Raw genomic sequence first — 6000 nt, 5'->3', positions numbered from 1 at the left:
CTGCAGTAATCTGCTCAGTTCCCACCCTTTGTTGTGGGGTTACAGTTCTCAGTTCCTCTATTCTGTGATGTATTCCGGCTGTTTCAATATCATGGTCAGTTTGCCATGTTTTGTTATCTATCTCACTGAACATCTGTCATTTTGTCTTTAAGTAGCAACAATTCCAACATGCCTCCATCTTCTAACTCTGCAACTTCCTCTCTTTCAAGGAACATCATAATGTGAGTCATCAATGATATGCGGGATTTGTCTTGAACATCTCTTCTCTGTTCGCCTGATATGTCAAGGAAATCACATATCTCTAGTAACTTGTCTTTAGTCAGGGTGTGCAATTCTCCTACTACCTCTTCCTGTAGTTCTTCCAAGGCGGTTGTCATGTTGACAGAACAGGAGGAACTTTTACTGTGCAGGAGTTGACTGAATTAGATGGTCCTTACTGTCTCTGATGGTCGATCAATGGCCTCAGGAGACACGTACTTAACCACCAACTTCCAGCTCTCCTCGAACAGCAACACTTTCCTCACTGCAGCCTGCCTGAGTTATTATGTGGGGATTTAGCTGGCTCGGAATTCAGCAACCAGGATGTGGAAACTGGACATCTGAGCAGCTATCTCAGCGGAGCCTCCAAAAATGTTACACCCCTGAAAAAGGGTAGAAAGAATCACGAGAGCGTGATACGGAATGTTTACTCATTGAACGTTTAGTGCAATGAGAAAAAGACCGCGAATTCTCCGTGAACTTGAGTGGAGACCAGAGCAATCGATCTCAGGCTCATAGATTAAGAGCATTTAGTAGATCACAGATTAACACTTTTACCCACGACAACATAAAGTAATCAAAATAACGTTTACACATTCCTCTCACAATTCATACCCTTTGTATGCTTGACGGATTTTAACACAACATTTATATAATTATCAATCTATCAACTAATACTGAATGCATGATCTTCTTAACCTTAGATGTTTTAAGATCCTCACATACTATGAACTTACTAATACTTTTTAATGTATAACAGGCTATTAGTATTTCCTTTAACCTGTCACACTACCGCACGGCAAGCAGTACCGAAGTACCAAGTCTAGGTCCAAAAGGCAATTAATCAAATGGCCACCGGACTATTTACATTGACACCCTCCCCCTTTGTTTTTACACTGCTGCGACTCGCTGTTTCTTATCTTTACCCCTACCTACATGTAGATATTACCTCGACTAACCTTTACCCCTGCACATTGACTCGGTACCGGTACACCCTGTATTGGGGCAGCAGGTAGCCTAGTGGTTAGAGCGTTGGGCCGGTAAATAAGAATTTGTTCTTAACAGACTTGCCTAGTTAAAAAAATATATATATATACATATGGCCTTGTAATGTTATTGTGTTACTTTATATTTTATTTTTTACTTAAGTTTATTTAGTCAATATTTTCTTAACTCTATTTTCTTAAAACTACATTGTTGGTTAAGGGCTTGTAAGTAAGAATTTCACAGTAAGGTTTACACCTGTTGTATGTACAATTTGAGAGTAATGCTGAGTAATGCTGCGCTCTACTGGTGTGAATATGCACTGAAATAGTGGTTGGGAGGTCAGCCGTCTCCCTCTGACAACTTCTGGTGCTCTCAGTCAGTCATAGTTACGAAGAAAACCGACCGAAACGAGGAGGACTAGCAGACCTTGCTGTAGTTCCAAACCAGATTCTGCAGTTCGTACTGTATATTGAAGGACCAGTTCTGTACTGAAGAGATCAGCATTTCATATTCCTTCTATATTTTATATGTAATTGACATTGCTCCACAAGTTGTACAGTCATCAGTTTTACCATTGTCAAAACAAATGTGTATTTCTAGTTTGTAAAGGAAGGAAATCATTCAAACCTTCTACAGTGCATTTCGGAGAGCAGAAATTATGTACCATTGACTGTATATTTTAGAGGGTGAAATCACAACCATTGACTGTATATTTTAGAGGGTGAAATCACAACCATTGACTGTATATTTTAGAGGGTGAAATCACAACCATTGACAGTATATTTTAGAGGGTGAAATCACAACCGTTGACAGTATATTTTAGAATGTGAAATCACAACCGTTGACAGTATATTTTAGAATGTGAAATCACAACCGTTGACAGTATATTTTAGAGGGTGAAATCACAACCGTTGACAGTATATTTTAGAGGGTGAAATCACAACCGTTGACAGTATATTTTAGAGGGTGAAATCACAACCGTTGACAGTATATTTTAGAGGGTGAAATCACAACCGTTGACTGTATATTTTAGAGGGTGAAATCACAACCATTGACTGTATATTTTAGAGGGTGAAATCACAACCATTGACAGTATATTTTAGAGGGTAAAATCACAACCGTTGACAGTATATTTTAGAATGTGAAATCACAACCGTTGACAGTATATTTTAGAGGGTGAAATCACAACCATTGACAGTATATTTTAGAATGTGAAATCACAACCGTTGACAGTATATTTTAGAGGGGGAAATCACAACCGTTGACAGTATATTTTAGAGGGTAAAATCACAACCGTTGACAGTATATTTTAGAGGGTAAAATCACAACCGTTGACAGTATATTTTAGAGGGTGAAATCACAAACATTGACAGTATATTTTAGAGGGTGAAATCACAAACATTGACAGTATATTTTAGAGGGTAAAATCACAACCATTGACAGTATATTTTAGAGGGTAAAATCACAACCATTGACAGTATATTTTAGAGGGTAAAATCACAACCATTGACAGTATATTTTAGAAGGTAAAAACACAACGATTGACAGTGTGTATGACAGGATAAAATCACAAACATTGACTGTATTTGATGCGGTAAAATCACAATCATTGACAGTGTGTATGACAGGGTAAAATCACAAACATTGACAGTGTGTATGACAGGGTAAAATCACAATCATTGACAGTGTGTATGACAGGGTAAAATCACAAACATTGACACTGTTGACTAATCACTGCTATTATGTTGTGCCTGCTTCTGAAATAAACTATATGCACATTCAAAATGGTTATTTATTCAAACACAAAAATACAAATCTACCGTGGGTGAGTCTAAACATCTATCACACACACACGCACACACACACACACACACACACAGGCTCACTGTCAGTGAGACCAGTGAGATCTGCATAGGAGTGGTGTTACCAAAGTGGATGTATGGGTACAGTCTCTCAGTAAACATGCTCAAAAGTGTTGATTTGTGTCATGTCTTCAGAGTCCCAGAAGGACACCTCCCCCTTGTCAAGCTGCAGTCTGATTCTCTGGGGTCTCCTCTGCAGAGTGAGAATGTTACCACTTCCATCTGAATACTCACCACTTCATAGCAGTATAGTCCAGACTCCATTGTTTGGTAATAAACTCAGCTCATTCTTTCTTTCTATGGACTCAGTAACCACACCTATAGACCAGAGAGGATGGTCTCCCACATCCACCTCTGTTTGTTTTCCTGAGCTGATCCCCTCAGAGCCCAGAACCTGGTAATATTTTGGATTCCTCTCTGGGTTTTCAGGGACCTTCATTCATGTGCCTGTTTTTTTTTACACTGACACTGGTCCAATGATCAGACAGAGAGCCAGTGGTTTGCAGTGTTGGGGTCCAGAATCACAGGAGCTGAAAAAATTGTAATATCTCCGATGTACACTTTGTTGGACAATCTCTCGGTGAACTCAATGGATGAATGAACACTTTCTTGGTCCATTAGTAACGTTCTTTGTACATCATATGTATATGTGCTTATAAATCAGTTATGTATTGGAGGGTAAACACAGGTGAACAGTTTTTTCCATTTGCATTTCTTGCCTCCTGTCATCTTGATCATGGCTCAGCATTTACCCACCTATTTGTTACCACTGCATAAAAGTTTCATAATGCATTATGAAGAGGCTATTTATAGGAAATGTTATCAAAAAATTTACCATTTAATCACACATGTTCTCTCTTGTCTATTACTCGCTGTGTTTGACAACCCCCTGCATCTTCTCCCAGACTCTGAACTGGGGGTTTCCCAGGTGTTTGGCCACGTCTATCAGCGCTCCCGAGACCAGCTGTGGATCTGGGAGTGTGCACTGGGCTCTGGAAGAACATTCAGGAGTCAGGAGTACAGTGGGGTTGGGTTCAGAACCAAAGACAGAGAGAGAGACAGGAGGCACACTTACCTTTCCATCGTGGCCTTGAAGTTCTGCAGCGGAACATTTATCATTGTTATCAATTATATAAACACTTATTAATGTTATTATATTGTCAATCACTTTTTGAATTAATATACAATCTGCCAGAGAGAGCAGTTCTTACATGCAGGAATGAGATGTCTTCAGCGCTCAGATCCTCCTTTACGGCTTTGATTGTGTCTGAAAGTGATGATATCTCTCTACTCATGTCCTCAATCTTCTTCTTCCTCATCTGACTCTCCTGGTCTTCTTCCTCCCTCGGTGCAGCTATCCTGGCCTTCTCTTCATCTCGTAGAAACTGGTGAAGCTTCTCAAATTCCTCCTTAACTGTCACACCCTGATCTGTTTCACCTGTCTTGTGCTTGTCTCCACTCTCCACCAGGTGTCTTCAATTTGTCCCAATTAGCCCCTGTGTATTTATACCGGTGTTTTCTGTTTGTCTGTTGCCAGTTTGTCTGGTCAAGCCTACCAGCGGGGTTTTCCGTACTCCCGTTTGTCTAGTCCCTGTTTTCTAGTCCTCCCGGTTCTGACCATTGCTGCCTGCCCTTACCCTGAGCCCGCCTGACATACCATTCTGCTTGCCCTGACCTCGAGCCTGTCTGCTGTCCTGTACCTATCATCAATCTGTACTTGATGATTCATTAAAGTAAATTATAAAAGCTATGCTGTTACATGAATCTTAAGTACTTAATTTTCCATTATGTGTTCCTGTTTTCAAATCAATATTTAGAGAGTTGTAACAATATTGAAATATATTTTAGGATCATACTGTACATTTATATCAACCATGCATTGGACACTTGAAGTATTGGGACCATTATTGAGTGCCCTAGTTTCAGACGAAGTAAGAATTGGGTCAGTGATTCAGCATGGGATAATTCAACAAGCCAACAGAACCCCATGTGGATAACAATGACAACACTCAATTCTCAGAAATATACACGTATTACTGTAGCTACTCTATTTACAAACTGTCTCCACCCCGGAGGAATTTATGTGGACAAAGAGAAGCTTAGGGGTAAATACTAAGTATTTGAAAGTATTTGAAAGCTTATTGCTCCATCACAAAGAGGTGACAACTTTCCAATAAAATAACCATGTTTCACATGTTACCTTATGATCTTGTGCAACCTCATCTAATGCGAAGCAGTTATGAGATGTCTGTTTTCTTGAATCTCGCCACACCACACAGATGGGCTGTTTATCCTCCGGACAAAAGAGCCTGAGTTTCTCACTGTGCAAACCAAAGACCCTGCTAAAGCTCTCTGACCCTCCAATAAGGTCTCGCACAGGTTCTTCAAAGCCAGGTTATGGAGAGGTAATATCTCAGGGCATCCTTTCCGGCAAACTGGACATTTCCGAGATTCCTTGTTTTTACACCATTCCTATGCACAGGCTTTACAGAAGCTGTGGCTACGTGACAGAATCCCTAAAGTTATAGCACACAGGACAGGATAAACCCTCCTCTGGGAGAGTTGATTTGGAAGCTATTTTCACTACCACTCCTTCATTCAAACCTGAAATGAAAGCTTTTCAGATTAATATACACTGAACAAAAATATAAATGCAACAAGTGTTGGTCCCATGTTTTATGAGCTGATATAAAGGATCCCAGAAATGTTCCACATGCACAAAAAGCTAATTTCTCTTAGGTTTTGTGCACACATTTGTTTACATCCCTTTTAGTGAGCATTTATCCTTTGCCAAGATAATCCATCCAGCTGACAGGTGTGGGATATCAAGAAGCTGTTTAAATGGCATGATCATTACACAGGTGCACCTTGTTCTGGGGACAATAAAAGGCCA

This window comes from Salvelinus namaycush, chromosome 19 (assembly GCF_016432855.1).
Source record: "Salvelinus namaycush isolate Seneca chromosome 19, SaNama_1.0, whole genome shotgun sequence".
NCBI classification, from domain to species: domain Eukaryota; kingdom Metazoa; phylum Chordata; class Actinopteri; order Salmoniformes; family Salmonidae; genus Salvelinus; species Salvelinus namaycush.
Note: the sequence above shows the minus strand (reverse complement) of the source record.